Raw genomic sequence first — 12,592 nt, 5'->3', positions numbered from 1 at the left:
CTGAGTCCCCTTGTGCTCCCTGGTCAAATTTATTAATGTCTGACTTCCTCAGTCTCTAATAATGGGTGTATTTTACCTCTGCATTTTTCTGTGTGGGGGAGCAGGGTGCTTTGAAGAGGAGGATTTATACATAACTAACAGAAACCAAGAGAAATGTTTGCCTTTTCCAGACAATCTTGTTGTTTTTTCTGGATTTCTGTCCAGGGCTGACTGTTATTTGTCTCTTGTGGATTTGCTTTGCAAGATATTTATTGAGAATAATTTGCAGACCAGGATCACAAAGCAAGTTCTCCATTAAGCGGAGTGATCAGGATCTGAGTATCATTGACACTTAACTGGGAAAGGGAAGAGGTTTAACCATTCTATGCGTGGGAGAATATTCCTGGTAAGTTTGTAACTTGAAAGCAGGATATTCAAATTTTTGGTTTGATCACCCCTGGGACAAGTGTTCAGTTCTATATCCTGCAGCTGAGAAAGGAGATATTGGCCTGAGAGGGGTAGATTTGTCCAAACAACACCTAGTCTCTTTGAAAGAACTGCCATATTTAGTCCCAATCGCCTACTTCATGATTTTAATCTATACATTTTTCATTCTTGAATACCTGTAAACTTCCTTTTAAAATTCCTTATGGGCACAAATTCCAGCACCCCTCCAGGTGGAATCTTCCATTTCCTGACAACTCCATTGATCCTGAAACTGAAGTCTGTGTTGATTCCTGAGGGTTATAAATTACTGCATTTAATGTGAAGATGCTGTTCCCTGAGCTTCCATTGAGCTGTGTTGAAACAGTATGGGAGGCTGAGATCAGAGTGGGTGTGAGCAGACAATGAAAATGAAAAGGCTGCACTGTGAGTACTGCTTGGCTAAGTGAGAGTGCTTTGGAGTTGGGTGAAACAGAAAGTGAAACTGAAAGATTGAGTGTGATGCTCAGTCTCAGTTTGGGCAGTTCAGAAAGTCTCTCAAATTGATATTTGATACCGTAAAGAACTTTCTTACAGTTTTTAAAGTATGTATTAGCTTAAATAAAGTTAGGGGCTTTAGGTTTATAATAGTAATGTTTGAAATTAAGGGGGAGGACCTAGCTTAATTAAATTCTTTTTAAGGCAGAAACTGGTTTAATCTGGAGAGAAGTCATAACAGAAGACATCACATCTGTGGTGTGCTCCTCTTGCACAATAGAACATAGGCTCTTGATGTTGTGTCGACCTGTGAAACCACACTGAAGCCCATTTAACCCACACTATTCCATTATCATCCATATGTTTATCCAATGACTACTTAAATGCCCTTAAACTTGGCGAGTCGACTACTGTTGCAGGCAGGGCATTGCACGCCCTTATTACTCTGAGTACAGAACCTATGTCTGACATCTGTACGATATCTATGACCCGTCAATCTAAAGCTATATCCCCTCGTGCTAGCCAGCTCCATCTGAGGGAAAAGGATCTCAGTGTCCACCCTATCTAATCCTCATATCATCTTGTATGTCTCTATTAGGTCACCTCTGAACCTTCTCTTTAACGAAAACAGCCTAAAGTCCCTCAACCTTTCCTCATAAGACCTTCCCTTGATACCAGGCAACATTCTGGTAAATCTCCTGTGCACCCTTTCCAATGCTTGCACATCCTTCCTGCGATGCGGTGACCAGAACTCCAAGTGCGGCCGCACCAGAGTTTCGTACGGCTGCAATATGACCTCATGGTTCTGAAACTCAATCCCTCGATCAGTAAAAACGAACACATTGTACACCTTCTTAACAACCCTATCAACTTGTGGAAACTTTCAGGGATCTATGTACATGGACACGGAGATCTCTTTGCTCATCCACACTACCAAGAATCTTACCATTCGCCCAGTACTCTGTATTCCTGTTACTCCTTCCAACGTGAATCACCTCACAGTTTTCCGCATTAAACTCCGGGACATTACCAGTGTCCCTATTGGCTATTTGCGCAGGAAGTGTGTCCATCTGCAGCTACTGGTTAACTGCTTTTCAGAGCTTGAGCTGTGGGTGCAGTCAGTATGGAGCATCCATGGTAACTGAGAAGGTTGTGGTCGCATTCTCAACAGATTGGTCACGCAGCAGGTGAAGATTACACAGACAGCAAGGGAATGGGTGACCATCAGACAAGTAAAAGGCTCAGAAAGGAAGTGCTTGAGTCATCCCCCTCAAATAGATATACTGTTTTGGGTACTGTCCGGGGGTGGGGGTGATGTTGGGGTGGCCACTTGGGAAGCAGCATCAGTCGGGTTCATGGCACTCGGAGTAACTCCGCTGCATAGAAGGGGAGGGAAACGATGAATATGACTGTAGAGACAGGGGATTCGATAGTAAGGGATAGAGAGAGACATGAATCCAGGATGGTATGTTGCCTCCCTGGTGCCAGGATTAGCAATGACATGGAGCAGCTTCAGGACATTCTGGAGTGGGAGGATGAACATCCGATTGTACCAGTGACATAGGAAAACCAAGGGAGGAGGACCTGAAAGCTGAAGATAGGAAGTTAAGAGATACACTAAAATACGAGATCTCAAATGTAGTATTGTCAAGCTTACACCCAGTGCCACATTGTTGTCGGGAGAAGTTTGTGTTGTGGTCAGTTGTACAAGTGACCTTTATTCAGAGCTCTGTTACCGCATGTGTGGGAGAGGCCAGAGTCCGCTCCAAACCTGGCTTTCACATGAGGCCTAATTCCCCTCTTAAATACAGCTCAGATTGGAAGAGTGGACAGTGACACTCAAACTTTCCCTGGCTGATTGTGATATTTTTATTCCATTCGCTAGGTGTTATTTACATGCAATATTGTTGTCATTGTTAGCCACACACCCCAAATCAACATACCCAATCCAGTAAGCAAACCATTTTCCTAGGATGGTGACGGCGAGTAGGAGGGGGCATAGCTTTAAATTGAGGGGTGAAAGATATAGGACAGATGCCAGAGGTAGTTTCCTTACTCAGAGTAGTAAGGGAATGGAACGCTTTGCCTGCAACGGGAGTAGATTTGCCAACTTTAGGTACATTTAACTCGTCATTGGACAAGCATATGGACGTACATGGAATAGTGTAGGTTAGATGGGCTTGAGATCGGTATGACAGGTCGGCACAACATCGAGGGCCGAAGGGCCTGTACTGTGCTGTAATGTTCTATGTTCTATGTTCAAACAATTGTGGACAACACTATGTTCAGTCCTAAACCCTCCTATAATCTCCTGAGGTTATCTAGAAAACTACTTCGTCTGTCTTTGGGACCTGGCAATGCTTTTGACAGTTACATCCCTCCTCAGACATTTGCCAGCTGCACCACATTTTTTGCCAAAACCAAAATAGTAGCTTCTCACTAAGAACTTTTCCAAATTCTCTACTAACTGTAATGTGGATTGTTAGGAATTGTGATTAAGTCTTTTAAACTCAACTCTGATATAAAGTTACAATTTTGTAATACAAATTGTGGAAAAATCCCTCTCTCACTTCAGCTTAAGAGATCAAACAGTGTTTCTGACTTGCTGCAGTTTACAATCCCAACGATTTGCATTCTGTAAATGATTTTTAAACTGAAGTTTCATTTTCTACTCTAAGCGCTTTCCATTATTACTTTCTTGTTTTAATAAAAAGCATCTATTCAAATTCCACCGAGGGTGAAATTCAGTCACCTTTAGAGCTTTACCAAGCCATGAAAGAGAACTTGTTTAGATTTCACAAATAACTAAGGCACTAACCATATCTTCATTTTGGATTTTGTAATCCATCTTTGTCACTCTTCCCTTGATCTTTGGATGTAAGAATTTATTCAAATTATCCATATCTACATTTCAATTGTTTTATCTCTCTGCAGCCCTGACTTCTCTCTTTATAACCTTTCTTTGCCCCTTCCTATGTTGTTGGTCTTTTAGAGGTTGTGTTTACACCATTTATTGCTTTGCCTTCCATAATGATACAGTGAGCTGCTTTTATTGCTGACAAACATTTGCTCAAGGAATTCAACTAACCATTTCACGTTAATTGGTTGTTTGCATTTCTGGTTACAATTACCTAAACAGTTCAGAATGCTGTAGGATCAGACTTTTGCTTCTACTTTTTATTAAGTAACAAACTTGTGATTGTGGCTGAACCAGGCCTTTAAAAACTGCCTCTTGTTAAAATGCTTATGTGTTTTGAACTGTCTGTTTACAGAAACCCCAGTAAATTCCCTAATGTTCCTTCTCAACAGGACTCTTTTATACCCCCACAGGACCTTTTGTGATCTAATCCAGTAACAGTGTGAGCTGCTACAATGCACGTGCTAGTAAAAGCATAAGGGGACAGATGAGATGAGTGCATGGCTGGAGCTATAACTTAAAAGGTTTGGATTCCTGAGGCATTGAGACTTTGTTTGTTTCTGGGGAAGGTGGGACATGCACAAGCTTGAACAATTGTCCTGGGCAGAGCTGGGACAGATATTCTTGTTGATGCTTTTGCTAGTTCCACTGGTGAGGATTTAAACTCGTATGACAGGGGAATGGGAACCAAAGTATACCTTTAGCAGTAAAAGACTCAAATCAGCAAATGGGACGTGAAATTAGTTCATGATGTTTTCGGTGGCTGAAAGATTAAAAGAAAGAAGGATTAATCAAGATCAAATCGCTTTTCATACATCAGTCCTGTGATCCCAGGAATTGGTCTGGTGAACCTTCTTTACGATCATTCAGTAGCCAGGGCATCCTTCCTCTGGAAAGGAGAACAAAGGTGCACACGACTCCAGGTGTGGTCTCACCAAGGCCCTTATAGAAAGATATCCCTCTTCCTGTACTCGAATCCTCTCAATGAAGGCCGAAATATCATTTGCATTCTTCACTACTTGCTGCTGCCTGTTTTCTAAAAGAGAACAGGAGAGAAACACGGAACTAAATGGGGTCAGACACTCGGGTAAAATTGTTGAACACAATGTCCCCATTGTATCGGTGCTGGCCATCAAGCACCTATTGAAGCTAGGCCCATTTTCTGGCACTTGGTGTGTAACCTGTATTATGGTGCAATGGATGATCATCTCAACACTTCTTCAAGATTGCAATGGTTCCTGCATCTATCACCATTTCAGATGCTGCCAGATCTGCTGTGTATCTCCATCTTTTTCTGTTTTTATTTCAGATTTCAGGTATTTTGCTGCATCTTAGTCCTTCAGAAGCATCAAAGGGTATGGGGAGAAAACAGGAATTGGATTCATTTTCAGATGTATAAAATGCATGTCTGTCCAAACTCTATCTCTTTTTGTAGTTTTGGGCAAACGCTGAATGTTTCCCTTCCCTGAAGGACATTTAATGAACCAGTTCAGTTTTACTGATAATCCAGCTGTGGCCCCAAGTGTTGGATCCACAATTGACCAGATTTATTTCTGAGTTTCACAATCTTTATGTGTGTTCTTCTGGTTTCTCTCTCTCTGCTTTTCTGTTTGAAATTTTGATTGCATTCAGAGAAATCAAACAAAACCACACCCAGATCTGACACTCAATCTGTTTGTCATAACCTAATTATCTCAGGATTTTGAACATTGAAGGAAGAAGCACTGTTCACACCAGGGAGAAATGCGTATTGTTTGTGTGTCGAAGAGTCTGTGAAGATTCATCTGAAATGTCCAAACACCAGCGCAGTCACACTGGGGAGAGACTGTGGGAAGGGATTTATTTACCCATCCGAGCTGGAAATGCACCAACGCAGTCACACTGGGGAGAAACCATTCATTTGCTCTGATTGTGGGCTGGGATTTACTCAGTCAAACAACCTGCTGATACACCAGCGAGTTCACAGTGGGGAGAGACCGTTTGCCTGCTCTGTGTGGGAAAGGATTTGCGCAGACATCTCACCTGCTGAAACACCAGTGAATTCACACAGGAGAGCGGCCATTCACTTGCTCTGTATGTGGGGAAAAAATTTGCTTTGTCATGCAGCCTGTTGACACATCAGCGAATTCACAATGGGGACAGACTGTTCACCTGCTCTGTGTGGGAAAGGATTCATTTCGTCAACTAACCTGCTGATACACCAGCGAGCTCACACTGGAGAGAAACCGTTCACCTGTTCCGAGTGTGGGAAGGGATTTACTCACTCAATCAACCTGCTGAGACACCAGCGAGTTCACTCTGGGGACAGACCATTCACTTGTTCTATGTGTGGAAAGGGATTCACTCAATCATGCAAACTGTTAACACACCAGCAAGTTCACCACAACCACATTTGAAGGATTTTGCTCTTAAATCAAGGAATGAACTTTGATCTTTGGGCTGTTTGTACTTGTGTCACTAGTCCCTGCTCAAAACTTGATCTTCTCTTGGGAAATAAGGTAGGGCAGGTGACTGAAGGGTTAGTGGGGAAAATATTTTGGGGCCTATGATCATAGTTCTATTAGTTTTAAAATATTTATGGAGAATGATAGACTTGGTCTAAAAGTTAAAGTTTTAAATGGGACGAAGGCCAACTTTGACACGATTATACCCCTTCAAAGCACAGTAAGACCGCCTATGTGTGGGAATGCATGAGATGGGTGAGATGCAAAACAAGTATTTTACATCAGTATTTACTGTGGAAAAGGATATGAAAGCTAGAGACCTTAGAGAAATGAATGTGTATCTTAAAGTTCCATATTATAGAGGAGGTGGTGCTGGATGCCTTACAGAGCATAAAGGTGGATAAATCCCAGGACCTCTTCAGGTGTACTGTCGAACTTTGCGGGAAGTTAGGCTTGCGATTGGGCCCCTTGCTCAGATATTTGCACCATTGACAGTTATAGGTGAGCTGTTAGACTGGGGGTTGCCTAATGTGGTGCCATTGTTTAAGAAAGGTGGTAACATAAAACCAGGGAACAATACTTTTGGTGAGCCTGACGTCAGTTGTGGGTAAGTTGTTGGAGGGAATTCTGAGGGATAGGATTTACATGTATTTGGAAAGCGTGGACTGAATGGGGATAGTCAAGATGGCTTTGTCCGTAGGAAATTATGTCTTACTAACTTGATTGAGTTTTCTTTTTGAAGAAGTTACAAAGAAGATTGATGGCAGAGCGGTGGATGTTTTCGATTATGGATTTCAGTAAGTAAAATTCCGCATGGTAGCCTGATTAACAAGGTTAGATCACATGGAATCCAGGGAGAGCTGGCCATTTGGAAAGGCCTTTGACCTGCAGTATGCTGCAAGGATTGGTACTTAGTAACTATAACTCCTACATTCACATCCAAATCATCTTTATAAATGACAGAAATGAGTGGACCCAGCTCTGATCCTTGCGGCACACCACTGGTCACACACCTCCAGTCTACAAAGCAACCCTCCACCAGCACTCTGTCTCCTACCTTCAAGTCAGATCTGTATCCAAATGACTGGTTCTCTCTGTATTCCATGTGATCTGACCTTGCTAATCAGTCATGAGGAACCTTGTCAAACGCCTTACTGACATCCATAGAACACATCCACTGCTTTGCCCTAATCAATCCTCTTTGTTCCTTCTTAAAAAAAAAATCGTCAGTGAGACATGATTTCCCACACACAGCTACGTTGACTATCCCTAATCAGTCCTTCCCTTTCCAAATATTTCAAGTACTATCCCTCAGGATTCCCTGCAACGACTTGCCCACCACTAATATCAGGCTCACTGGCCTATAGTTCCGTGGTTTTTCCTTACCACCTTTCTTAAATAGTGGCACCACATTAGCCAACTTCTGGTCCCTCACCTGTGGCTATCGATTGATACAAATATCTCAGCAAGGGGCCCAGCAATCACTTGCCCAGCTTCCCTCCAAGTTCTCTGATACACTTGATCAGGTCCCAGGAATTTATCCACTTTTATGCATTTTAAGCCGTTCGGCGTCACTACCTCTGAAATATGGCTAATTTTCAAGATGTTGCTATTTATTTCCCCACAGTCTATATCTTCCATATCCTTTTCTGTAGTAAATACTGATGCATAATACTTGTTTTATTATATTCCCCATTTCTTGCAATTCCACACATAGGCGGCATTGCTGCTTTTTAAGGGGCCCTATCTCTCCATAGTTATCCTTTTGTTCTTAATCTATTTGTAGAATCCCTCTGGATTTTCCTTCATGCTATTTGCCGAAGCTACCTCATGTCCCCTTTTTGCCCTCCTAATTTCCCTCTTAAGTATACCATTGAGTGAATTCTTATAAGAGTATAATGACAATCTCTGCTGTCTATACCTGACATGTCCGTCCTTTTTCTTGACCAAAACCTTGATTTCTGTAGTCATCCAGAATTCCCTACACCTACCAGCCTTGTCCTTCACCCAAACAGGAACATACTGTCCCTGAACTCTCGTTATCTTATTTTTTGAAGGCTTCCCACTTCTGAACCTTTCCGTTTTACCTGCAAATATCTGTCCCAATCAACTTTTGAAAGCTGTTGTGTAATACCATTAAAATTGGCCTTCCTCCAATATAGAATTTTAACTTTCAGACCTGGTCTACTCTTTTCCATCACTATTTTAAAACTAATAGTATTATGGTCACTGGCCCCAACGCCCTCCCATGCTGATACCCTAGTCACCTGTCCTGCTTTATTTGCCAAGAGCAGGTCAAGTTTTGCACTTTCTCTAGTCGGTACATCACATACTGAATCAACATTTTCCTGCACACTCCCAGCAAATTCCTCTCCATTCAAACCTTTTACACCATGGAATTCCCAGTCTGTGTTTGGAAAGTTAAAATCCATTCCATAACAACCCTGTTATTCTTACAGATAACTGAGATCTTCTTTCAAAATTGTTTGTCACATTCCTGCTGACTATTGGGAGGCCTATAGTGTAATCCCCATAAAGTGATCATCCCTCTCTTATTTCTCAGTTCCACCCAAATAACTTCCCTGGATGTGTTCTCAGATATATCCTGCCTAAGTAAAGCCATAATGTTACCCTGGCTCAAAAAAGCCACTTTTCACTCCTCTCTTGCTTTGCCTTCCCCTCCCGCTTTTGACTTTCTATCGTTTCTATAGGATCTATATCTTAGAACATTAAGCTGGCAGCCCTGTCCATCCTTGAGCCTTGTCTCTGTAATTGCAATGATAACCCAGTTCCATGTTTCCAACCTTGCCCTGAGTTCATCTGCCTGAGCTGTTAGGCCTCTGGCATTGAAATAAATGGTGTCTAATTTATTAGTCCTTTTACATTAATCTTAATAACAATTATGTAACTGTAGGGTCGGTTTGGAAAATGATGACTTTTTTTGCTGTATATCAACACATTCACACTGGGTAAAGACAATCCACCTGCACACTGTGAAAAGGGATTTCCTAGTTCATTAGGACTGGTTTTTATAGAATTCAGTATTCCTACAGTATGGAAACGGGCCATTTGGCCCAAGAATTCCACAGAAAACCTCAGAGCATCCCACCCAGACACATCTCCCCGTAGCCCACCTAATCTACACATCCCTGAACACTCTGGGCAATTTAGCTTGGCCAATCCACCTAACCAACACATGGGAGGAAACCAGAGCACCCAGAGGAAACCCACGCAGCCACAGGGAGAACATGCCAACAGCCACACACTCAGTTGCCCAAGGGTGGAATCAAATCTGGGTCCCTGGCATTGTGAGGCAGCAGTGCTAACCGCTGAGCCACTGTGGATAACCACCAATGAGTTCCCAAGAATCTGTAGGAATTTTTGTTGTTGCTCCTATTATCTGTTTCCAAGTCATGTTATCTGGGCTTGTTTCTCATGATGTTTGAAAACACCACGTGTCTGGTTACCTAGTTGGGAGGAAAAAAAACAATATAAGTCAACCTTTTAATAAAACTACTGTGCATTGAGTCTTCATCTCAAAAGCAGACTAGTTTATTTTGAAAGGCTCTCCATCTCCCCTAACTCCTCCATCCTCACCTCCAACATGTGCGAGGAACCTGTGGTTTTTATTTTTCACTCAGAATGACAGTCAGTACACTTCATATGAGCAATTGGGAACAGGGTCATCCCATAATGCTTGAAACTTAGTGTACTAATGGTACACTATTACAATAATAACCATTACAATTCTTTTCCAAACCTTTTCAAGTTTTACAACACCCTTCCTTTAGCAGGAAGACTAGAATTACACACAGCGGTTACACCTAAACCAGAATGGGACCTGCATCCTTGTGGGGGGTGGGGGTGGGTTTCCAGTACTGTTGAGGGTCTTGTAAATCACTTAGCAGTGGGCTGAAATCCAGAGAGAATGTTCAAAATAATAACAAGGGCCAAAAAGAGAAGAAACGAGAGTCTGGAAGGCATTGTTACAGGCCAGTTTAAGGTATCAGGGAGTTTAAGGGTGAATGGTATTTAATGCTTGGAGTCAGATGAATAAGGCAGATGATTTGAGGATACAAATTAATGGGGCCATAAAGACATTGCTGTCACTTGGACATGGTTAGCAGCTCAGTCTTCCAGGATACAGGGTCTTCATGCAAGGCAGTGGAGGTGGTAAAGGAGGAGGAGATATTGTTATTTTGTTTAGGGAATCGATTACAGCAATAAGGAGGGGTGGCATCTTTGAAAACTCTACAAATAAATAAGGAGGCAAATTTTGAGCAAGTGTAAAAGTAGCAGGAGCTTTCAACTTCCTCGACATTAATGTAGTCATCACAGTGTGAAGGATTTATCAGAATTTTTAAAATACATCCAGGACAGCATTTTTTTCAGCCACTAAGTAGAAGTCCCAACAAGGAAGGGGAAGGTCCTGGACTTAACTTTAGGTTACAAAGTCGAGCAAGTGGTTGAAGTTTCAGTGGGATGGCATTTTGCAGGTAGTTATTATAACTTTTCGATTCAGGATTTGTAAGAAAAGGACAAGGACGGGTCTTAAGTCCTAAACTGCTGCTGAAGTTATGAAGAAAGTAAATGGAATTTTGGCCTTAATTGCGAGGTGTTGGTGTTTGAGGATAAGGACATCTTGTGACAACTGTATTGGATGTTGGTGAAGCCATACTGGTATATTATTTACAGTTTTGGTGCTTGTATTTAAGAAAGGATATGCTGGCGTTGAATGCAGTGCAAAAGAGCTTCACTAAGCTGATTCATGGGATGAAAGGGTTAGCCTATCATGAATAGCTGGAGGAAGGGAATTTGCAGAGGGGAAATACTGAATAATAAATAGGTGGTGCCCAGTGTTGGGCTCATATTCACAACCCTGCACTTAAGCAGCATATGTTCTGACAACTCAGCTAAATTGGCCTCCCACAGTCAGTGTTCAAATCCTGCTTTATAAGATGATGAATGGGTTTTTCACTGACGCCACACAGTCCAAGGAAGTAAAAGTTGTTTGCTTTAGAAAATCCCAAGGTTCCAATGTATTCTTCTCATTCACATTGCAATCCATTTTCAGTACTTGCTCCATGATTTAAATTCAAAATTAATTTGGTGATGTTGTTGCCCTCATCTTTAAGCAGCCTGTATGACTCCAGTCACTCGGTCAAATGGTGAATAAAACTGTTTCAATAAACCAATTCTTTTCAGCTACAGTATAAGAAATGTTCCTTTATTTGCTGAGTCTCACACAACATTTTCTTTGTTCTGTGTGTCTACAACTTTTGCCAATTCTCATGTTATGGACTACATGTTCAGACACTGGTTAAAAAGATTCTAAGGATCAGAGGTTTCTGGTGCAGTTGTATGACTTACTGCTAAGCAGTACAAAGAAATAAACAGGCAAAAGATTAGGAAGGAAATGTATTTTTAAGTGTAGACTTCAGTTTCTGTGTGCTTGCTTCTTATAAAATGGCTTTGAAGTCTTCACAGTGCAGTGTTCAAACAACAGACACCAAGACCTTGTGAGCAAGTATTTAAGGCATTTGACACGTTGAGGGGAATTAATTTAGAAACACAAATTGTCCAAAAAAAAGTGCTGGATAAATGCAGCAGGTCTCTCAGTTAGTTATTATAGCTCTTTTTGATTCAGGATTGGTATGGAAAAGGACAGAAATGGGTCTAAAGTCCTTTGCTGGTGCTGCAAATGATAAAGAAAGAAAATAGAATTTTAACTTTAATTGCTACATAATTGTTAAAAATTGTAACAACTGTGTAGGATGTAGTGAAGCCATTCCTGCAGAGAGAGGGTGTGAGAGAGAGAAATAGTGGTAAGATCTTGAAACTAACATGATTTCACTTGTCTTAGACATTGCCAGACCTACTATGTTTCTATAGCACTTTCTGTTAAACAGCAAAAAGTTCTTTTCTTGAGGAGAAAAGCTTGAGAGGTGACCTGAGAGAAATTGAAGACTTTGCAGGGATTTGAGGCAAAATTGGTGTTGAGGTTGGGAACCCATTAGAGATTTGAGAAATGGTAATGCAGTCTCGAGGCCTCCTGCTCCATGACTCAAATTTGGTGCAGAGTCATTATCATCGAAGACAATAAGGATGACCATGACTTGTCAGTTACTGTGGCTGAACAGTCTAAGGTGCTGAATTAAGACTCCAGTCTTTTCATTGATGTGGGTTTGAATCTCACTGCTGTGAATGTCCCTTGAGCAAGTGGCATTTTCTTCTCCACAGGATTTTGCTGTGTGTCAGAAAAGAGGAGACAATATGCATAATTTGCTGCGTGAAGAAAAAAAAAGAGATATACTTGAAGTTCTATTAAAGT

The 12,592-nt window shown here is 41.6% G+C and overlaps 1 protein-coding gene across 3 annotated transcripts in view; it reads left to right on the top strand.

Annotated features, from left to right (window-relative positions):
- The first annotated feature begins 248 nt into the window (after window positions 1–248).
- LOC132207803 (gastrula zinc finger protein XlCGF7.1-like) overlaps window positions 249–12,592 on the top strand; it is a 37,616-nt gene continuing 25,272 nt past the window's right edge. The window contains exons 1-2 of one of the 3 annotated variants that reach the window (XR_009443847.1): window positions 249–385; window positions 4,231–5,329. The gene's annotated coding sequence lies outside the window, so the exon portion shown is untranslated. Of the gene's footprint in view, window positions 386–4,209; window positions 5,330–12,592 lie in introns of those variants that run through there. The other 2 variants (XR_009443846.1, XM_059643656.1) reach the window with 2 other exon arrangements.

This window comes from Stegostoma tigrinum, unplaced genomic scaffold (assembly GCF_030684315.1).
Source record: "Stegostoma tigrinum isolate sSteTig4 unplaced genomic scaffold, sSteTig4.hap1 scaffold_162, whole genome shotgun sequence".
Classification (NCBI taxonomy): Eukaryota; Metazoa; Chordata; class Chondrichthyes; order Orectolobiformes; family Stegostomatidae; genus Stegostoma; species Stegostoma tigrinum.
Note: the sequence above shows the minus strand (reverse complement) of the source record. Positions and strands in the feature narration are given on the sequence as shown.